We start from the raw sequence: 10,263 nt of genomic DNA, 5'->3' as shown, positions 1-10,263 counted from the left end.
CACATACTCCCTCTCGCACAGCCTCGCGCACACACTCTCTCACACACACTCACACTCCCTCTCGCACAGCCTCGCGCACACACTCTCTCACACACACACACACTCCCTCTCGCACAGCCTCGCGCACACACACTCTCACACACACACACTCCCTCTCGAACAGTCTCGCACACACACTCTCTCACACACACACACACACTCCCTCTCGCACAGCCTCGCGCACACACACTCTCTCACACACACACACTCCCTCTCGCACAGCCTCGCGCACACACTCTCTCTCACACACACACACTCCCTCTCGCACAGCCTCGCACACACACTCTCTCACACACACACACACTCCCTCTCGCACAGCCTCGCACACACTCTCTCACACACACACACACTCCCTCTCGCACAGCCTCGCACACACTCTCTCACACACACACACACTCCCTCTCGCACAGCCTCGCACACACTCTCTCACACACACACACACTCCCTCTCGCACAGCCTCGCGCACACACTCTCTCTCTCACACACACACACTCCCTCTCGCACAGCCTCGCGCACACACTCTCTCTCACACACACACACACTCCCTCTCGCACAGCCTCGCGCACACACTCTCTCACACACACACACACTCCCTCTCGCACAGCCTCGCGCACACACTCTCTCACACACACACACACTCCCTCTCGCACAGCCTCGCGCACACACTCTCTCTCACACACACACACTCCCTCTCGCACAGTCTCGCGCACACACTCTCTCACACACACACACACTCCCTCTCGCACAGTCTCGCACACACTCTCTCACACACACACACACTCCCTCTCGCACAGTCTCGCGCACACACTCTCTCTCTCACACACACACTCCCTCTCGCACAGCCTCGCGCACACACTCTCTCACACACACACACACTCCCTCTCGCACAGCCTCGCACACACACTCTCTCACACACACACACACTCTCCCTCTCGCACAGCCTCGCGCACACACTCTCTCACACACACACACACACTCCCTCTCGCACAGCCTCGCGCACACACTCTCTCACACACACACACTCCCTCTCGCACAGCCTCGCGCACACACTCTCTCTCTCACACACACACTCCCTCTCACACAGCCTCGCGCACACACTCTCTCTCACACACACACACTCCCTCTCGCACAGTCTCGCGCACACACTCTCTCTCTCACACACACACTCCCTCTCGCACAGCCTCGCGCACACACTCTCTCTCCCACACACTCTCCCTCTCGCACAGCCTCGCGCACACACTCTCTCACACACACACACACACTCCCTCTCGCACAGTCTCGCGCACACACTCTCTCACACACACACACACTCCCTCTCGCACAGCCTCGCGCACACACTCTCTCTCACACACACACACACTCCCCCTCGCACAGCCTCGCACACACTCTCTCTCACACACACACACACTCCCTCTCGCACAGCCTCGCGCACACACTCTCTCACACACACACACACTCCCTCTCGCACAGCCTCGCACACACACTCTCTCACACACATACACACTCCCTCTCGCACAGCCTCGCGCACACACTCTCTCACACACACACACACTCCCTCTCGCACAGCCTCGCACACACTCTCTCTCACACACACACACACTCCCTCTCGCACAGCCTCGCACTCACTCTCTCTCACACACACACACACTCCCTCTCGCACAGCCTCGCGCACACACTCTCTCACACACACACACTCCCTCTCGCACAGTCTCGCGCACACACTCTCACACACACACACACACTCCCTCTCGCACAGTCTCGCGCACACACTCTCTCTCACACACACACACTCCCTCTCGCACAGCCTCGCGCACACACTCTCTCACACACACACACTCCCACTCGCACAGCCTCGCGCACACACTCTCTCTCACACACACACACACTCCCTCTCGCACAGCCTCGCACACACACTCTCTCACACACACACACACTCCCTCTCGCACAGCCTCGCGCACACACTCTCTCTCACACACACACACACTCCCTCTCACACAGTCTCGCGCACACACACTCTCTCACACACACACACACACTCCCTCTCGCACAGCCTCGCGCACACACTCTCTCTCACACACACACACACTCCCTCTCGCACAGTCTCGCGCACACACACTCTCTCACACACACACACACTCCCTCTCGCACAGCCTCGCGCACACACTCTCTCACACACACACACACTCCCTCTCGCACAGTCTCGCGCACACACACTCTCTCTCACACACACACACTCCCTCTCACACAGTCTCGCGCACACACTCTCTCACACACACACACACACGCCCTCTCGCACAGCCTCGCGCACACACACTCTCTCACACACACACACACTCCCTCTCGCACAGCCTCGCGCACACACTCTCTCACACACACACACACTCCCTCACACACACACACTCCCTCTCGCACAGACTCGCACACACACTCTCTCTCACACACACACACACTCCCTCTCGCACAGTCTCGCGCACACACACTCTCTCACACACACACACACTCCCTCTCGCACAGTCTCGCGCACACACACTCTCTCACACACACACACACTCCCTCTCGCACAGCCTCGCGCACACACTCTCTCACACACACACACACTCCCTCTCGCACAGCCTCGCGCACACACACTCTCTCTCACACACACACACTCCCTCTCGCACAGCCTCGCGCACACACTCTCTCACACACACACACTCCCTCTCGCACAGCCTCGCGCACACACTCTCTCTCACACACACACTCCCTCTCGCACAGCCTCGCGCACACACTCTCTCACACACACACATACTCCCTCTCGCACAGCCTCGCGCACACACTCTCTCTCACACACACACACACTCCCTCTCGCACAGTCTCGCGCACACACACTCTCTCACACACACACACTCCCTCTCGCACAGCCTCGCGCACACACTCTCTCACACACACACACACTCCCCCTCGCACAGTCTCGCGCACACACTCTCTCACACACACACACACTCCCTCTCGCACAGCCTCGCGCACACACTCTCTCACACACACACACACACTCCCTCTCGCACAGCCTCGCGCACACACTCTCTCACACACACACACACTCCCTCTCGCACAGTCTCGCGCGCACACTCTCTCACACACACACACACTCCCTCTCGCACAGCCTCGCGCACACTCTCTCTCTCACACACACACTCCCTCTCGCACAGCCTCGCACACACACTCTCTCTCACACACACACTCCCTCTCGCACAGCCTCGCGCACACACTCTCTCTCACACACACACACACTCCCTCTCGCACAATCTCGCGCACACTCTCTCTCACACACACACACACTCCCTCTCGCACAGCCTCGCGCACACTCTCTCTCACACACACACACACTCCCTCTCGCACAATCTCGCGCACACTCTCTCTCACACACACACACACTCCCTCTCGCACAGCCTCGCGCACACACTCTCTCACACACACACACACTCCCTCTCGCACAGCCTCGCACACACACTCTCTCTCACACACACACACACTCCCTCTCGCACAGCCTCGCGCACACTCTCTCTCTCACACACACACAAACTCCCTCTCGCACAGCCTCGCGCACACACTCTCTCACACACACACACACTCCCTCTCGCACAGCCTCGCGCACACACACTCTCACACACACACACACTCCCTCTCGCACAGCCTCGCGCACACACTCTCTCTCACACACACACACACTCCCTCTCGCACAGTCTCGCGCACACACTCTCACACACACACACACTCCCTCTCGCACAGCCTCGCGCACACACTCTCTCTCACACACACACACTCCCTCTCGCACAGCCTCGCGCACACTCTCTCTCACACACACACACACTCCCTCTCGCACAGCCTCGCGCACACACTCTCTCTCACACACACACAAACTCCCTCTCGCACAGCCTCGCGCACACTCTCTCTCACACACACACACACTCCCTCTCGCACAGCCTCGCGCACACTCTCTCTCTCACACACACACAAACTCCCTCTCGCACAGCCTCGCGCACACACTCTCTCACACACACACACACTCCCTCTCGCACAGCCTCGCGCACACACACTCTCACACACACACACACTCCCTCTCGCACAGCCTCGCGCACACACTCTCTCTCACACACACACACACTCCCTCTCGCACAGCCTCGCACACACACTCTCTCTCACACACACACACACACTCCCTCTCGCACAGCCTCGCGCACACACACTCTCTCACACACACACACACACTCCCTCTCGCACAGTCTCGCGCACACACTCACTCACACACACACACACACTCCCTCTCGCACAGTCTCGCGCACACACTCTCTCACACACACACACACACTCCCTCTCGCACAGCCTCGCACACACACTCTCTCACACACACACACTCCCTCTCGCACAGCCTCGCGCACACACTCTCACACACACACACACACTCCCTCTCGCACAGCCTCGCGCACACACTCTCTCACACACACACACACTCCCTCTCGCACAGCCTCACGCACACACTCTCTCTCACACACACACACACTCCCTCTCGCACAGTCTCGCGCACACACTCTCTCTCACACACACACACTCCCTCTCGCACAGCCTCGCGCACACACTCTCTCACACACACACACTCCCTCTCGCACAGCCTCGCGCGCACACTCTCTCTCACACACACACACACTCCCTCTCGCACAGCCTCGCGCACACACACTCTCTCACACACACACACACTCCCTCTCGCACAGCCTCGCGCACACACTCTCTCACACACACACACACTCCCTCTCGCACAGCCTCGCACACACACTCTCTCACACACATACACACTCCCTCTCGCACAGCCTCGCGCACACACTCTCTCACACACACACACACTCCCTCTCGCACAGCCTCGCACACACTCTCTCTCACACACACACACACTCCCTCTCGCACAGCCTCGCAAACACTCTCTCTCACACACACACACACTCCCTCTCGCACAGCCTCGCGCACACACTCTCTCACACACACACACTCCCTCTCGCACAGTCTCGCGCACACACTCTCACACACACACACACACTCCCTCTCGCACAGTCTCGCGCACACACTCTCTCTCACACACACACACTCCCTCTCGCACAGCCTCGCGCACACACTCTCTCACACACACACACTCCCACTCGCACAGCCTCGCGCACACACTCTCTCTCACACACACACACACTCCCTCTCGCACAGCCTCGCACACACACTCTCTCACACACACACACACTCCCTCTCGCACAGCCTCGCGCACACACTCTCTCAAACACACACACTCCCTCTCGCACAGTCTCGCGCACACACTCTCTCACACACACACACACTCCCTCTCGCACAGCCTCGCGCACACACTCTCTCTCACACACACACACACTCCCTCTCGCACAGCCTCGCGCACACACTCTCTCACACACACACACACACTCCCTCTCGCACAGCCTCGCGCACACACTCTCTCTCACACACACACACACTCCCTCTCGCACAGTCTCGCGCACACACACTCTCTCACACACACACACACTCCCTCTCGCACAGCCTCGCGCACACACTCTCTCACACACACACACACTCCCTCTCGCACAGTCTCGCGCACACACACTCTCTCTCACACACACACACTCCCTCTCACACAGTCTCGCGCACACACTCTCTCACACACACACACACACGCCCTCTCGCACAGCCTCGCGCACACACACTCTCTCACACACACACACACTCCCTCTCGCACAGCCTCGCGCACACACTCTCTCACACACACACACACTCCCTCACACACACACACTCCCTCTCGCACAGACTCGCACACACACTCTCTCTCACACACACACACACTCCCTCTCGCACAGTCTCGCGCACACACACTCTCTCACACACACACACACTCCCTCTCGCACAGTCTCGCGCACACACACTCTCTCACACACACACACACTCCCTCTCGCACAGCCTCGCGCACACACTCTCTCACACACACACACACTCCCTCTCGCACAGCCTCGCGCACACACACTCTCTCTCACACACACACACTCCCTCTCGCACAGCCTCGCGCACACACTCTCTCACACACACACACTCCCTCTCGCACAGCCTCGCGCACACACTCTCTCTCACACACACACTCCCTCTCGCACAGCCTCGCGCACACACTCTCTCACACACACACATACTCCCTCTCGCACAGCCTCGCGCACACACTCTCTCTCACACACACACACACTCCCTCTCGCACAGTCTCGCGCACACACACTCTCTCACACACACACACTCCCTCTCGCACAGCCTCGCGCACACACTCTCTCACACACACACACACTCCCCCTCGCACAGTCTCGCGCACACACTCTCTCACACACACACACACTCCCTCTCGCACAGCCTCGCGCACACACTCTCTCACACACACACACACACTCCCTCTCGCACAGCCTCGCGCACACACTCTCTCACACACACACACACTCCCTCTCGCACAGTCTCGCGCGCACACTCTCTCACACACACACACACTCCCTCTCGCACAGCCTCGCGCACACTCTCTCTCTCACACACACACTCCCTCTCGCACAGCCTCGCACACACACTCTCTCTCACACACACACTCCCTCTCGCACAGCCTCGCGCACACACTCTCTCTCACACACACACACACTCCCTCTCGCACAATCTCGCGCACACTCTCTCTCACACACACACACACTCCCTCTCGCACAGCCTCGCGCACACTCTCTCTCACACACACACACACTCCCTCTCGCACAATCTCGCGCACACTCTCTCTCACACACACACACACTCCCTCTCGCACAGCCTCGCGCACACACTCTCTCACACACACACACACTCCCTCTCGCACAGCCTCGCACACACACTCTCTCTCACACACACACACACTCCCTCTCGCACAGCCTCGCGCACACTCTCTCTCTCACACACACACAAACTCCCTCTCGCACAGCCTCGCGCACACACTCTCTCACACACACACACACTCCCTCTCGCACAGCCTCGCGCACACACACTCTCACACACACACACACTCCCTCTCGCACAGCCTCGCGCACACACTCTCTCTCACACACACACACACTCCCTCTCGCACAGTCTCGCGCACACACTCTCACACACACACACACTCCCTCTCGCACAGCCTCGCGCACACACTCTCTCTCACACACACACACTCCCTCTCGCACAGCCTCGCGCACACTCTCTCTCACACACACACACACTCCCTCTCGCACAGCCTCGCGCACACACTCTCTCTCACACACACACAAACTCCCTCTCGCACAGCCTCGCGCACACTCTCTCTCACACACACACACACTCCCTCTCGCACAGCCTCGCGCACACTCTCTCTCTCACACACACACAAACTCCCTCTCGCACAGCCTCGCGCACACACTCTCTCACACACACACACACTCCCTCTCGCACAGCCTCGCGCACACACACTCTCACACACACACACACTCCCTCTCGCACAGCCTCGCGCACACACTCTCTCTCACACACACACACACTCCCTCTCGCACAGCCTCGCACACACACTCTCTCTCACACACACACACACACTCCCTCTCGCACAGCCTCGCGCACACACACTCTCTCACACACACACACACACTCCCTCTCGCACAGTCTCGCGCACACACTCACTCACACACACACACACACTCCCTCTCGCACAGTCTCGCGCACACACTCTCTCACACACACACACACACTCCCTCTCGCACAGCCTCGCACACACACTCTCTCACACACACACACTCCCTCTCGCACAGCCTCGCGCACACACTCTCACACACACACACACACTCCCTCTCGCACAGCCTCGCGCACACACTCTCTCACACACACACACACTCCCTCTCGCACAGCCTCACGCACACACTCTCTCTCACACACACACACACTCCCTCTCGCACAGTCTCGCGCACACACTCTCTCTCACACACACACACTCCCTCTCGCACAGCCTCGCGCACACACTCTCTCACACACACACACTCCCTCTCGCACAGCCTCGCGCGCACACTCTCTCTCACACACACACACACTCCCTCTCGCACAGCCTCGCGCACACACACTCTCTCACACACACACACACTCCCTCTCGCACAGCCTCGCGCACACACTCTCTCACACACACACACACTCCCTCTCGCACAGCCTCGCACACACACTCTCTCACACACATACACACTCCCTCTCGCACAGCCTCGCGCACACACTCTCTCACACACACACACACTCCCTCTTGCACAGCCTCGCACACACTCTCTCTCACACACACACACACTCCCTCTCGCACAGCCTCGCACACACTCTCTCTCACACACACACACACTCCCTCTCGCACAGCCTCGCGCACACACTCTCTCACACACACACACTCCCTCTCGCACAGTCTCGCGCACACACTCTCACACACACACACACACTCCCTCTCGCACAGTCTCGCGCACACACTCTCTCTCACACACACACACTCCCTCTCGCACAGCCTCGCGCACACACTCTCTCACACACACACACTCCCACTCGCACAGCCTCGCGCACACACTCTCTCTCACACACACACACACTCCCTCTCGCACAGCCTCGCACACACACTCTCTCACACACACACACACTCCCTCTCGCACAGCCTCGCGCACACACTCTCTCAAACACACACACTCCCTCTCGCACAGTCTCGCGCACACACTCTCTCACACACACACACACTCCCTCTCGCACAGCCTCGCGCACACACTCTCTCTCACACACACACACACTCCCTCTCACACAGTCTCGCGCACACACACTCTCTCACACACACACACACACTCCCTCTCGCACAGCCTCGCGCACACACACTCTCTCACACACACACACACTCCCTCTCGCACAGCCTCGCGCACACACTCTCTCACACACACACACACTCCCTCTCGCACAGTCTCGCGCACACACACTCTCTCTCACACACACACACTCCCTCTCACACAGTCTCGCGCACACACTCTCTCACACACACACACACACGCCCTCTCGCACAGCCTCGCGCACACACACTCTCTCACACACACACACACTCCCTCTCGCACAGCCTCGCGCACACACTCTCACACACACACACACTCCCTCACACACACACACTCCCTCTCGCACAGACTCGCACACACACTCTCTCTCACACACACACACACTCCCTCTCGCACAGCCTCGCGCACACACTCTCTCACACACACACACACACCCTCTCGCACAGTCTCGCGCACACACTCTCTCTCACACACACACACACTCCCTCTCGCACAGCCTCGCGCAAACACTCTCTCACACACACACACACTCCCTCTCGCACAGCCTCGCGCACACACACTCTCTCTCACACACACACACTCCCTCTCGCACAGCCTCGCACACACACTCTCTCTCACACACACACACTCCCTCTCGCACAGCCTCGCACACACTCTCTCTCACACACACACACACTCCCTCTCGCACAGCCTCGCACACACTCTCTCTCACACACACACACACTCCCTCTCGCACAGCCTCGCGCACACACACTCTCTCACACACACACACACTCCCTCTCGCACAGCCTCGCACACACTCTCTCTCACACACACACACACTCCCTCTCGCACAGCCTCGCGCACACACACTCTCTCACACACACACACACTCCCTCTCGCACAGCCTCGCGCACACACACTCTCTCACACACACACACACTCCCTCTCGCACAGCCTCGCGCACACACACTCTCTCACACACACACACTCCCTCTCGCACAGCCTCGCACACACACTCTCTCTCACACACACACACACTCCCTCTCGCACAGTCTCGCGCACACACTCTCTCTCACACACACACACACTCCCTCTCGCACAGCCTCGCGCACACACTCTCTCTCACACACACACACACTCCCTCTCGCACAGCCTCGCGCACACACTCTCTCTCACACACACACACTCCCTCTCGCACAGCCTCGCGCACACACTCTCTCACACACACACACACTCCCTCTCGCACAGCCTCGCACACACACTCTCTCACACACACACACACTCCCTCTCGCACAGTCTCGCGCACACACTCTCTCACACACACACACACTCCCTCTCGCACAGCCTCGCACACACACTCTCTCACACACACACACACTCCCTCTCGCAC

Source organism: Somniosus microcephalus, unplaced genomic scaffold, assembly GCF_052327205.1.
Source record: "Somniosus microcephalus isolate GS21.2 unplaced genomic scaffold, FLI_Smic_1.0 unresolved_chr7, whole genome shotgun sequence".
In the NCBI taxonomy this organism is placed as follows: domain Eukaryota; kingdom Metazoa; phylum Chordata; class Chondrichthyes; order Squaliformes; family Somniosidae; genus Somniosus; species Somniosus microcephalus.
This window is presented reverse-complemented; position numbering follows the sequence as displayed.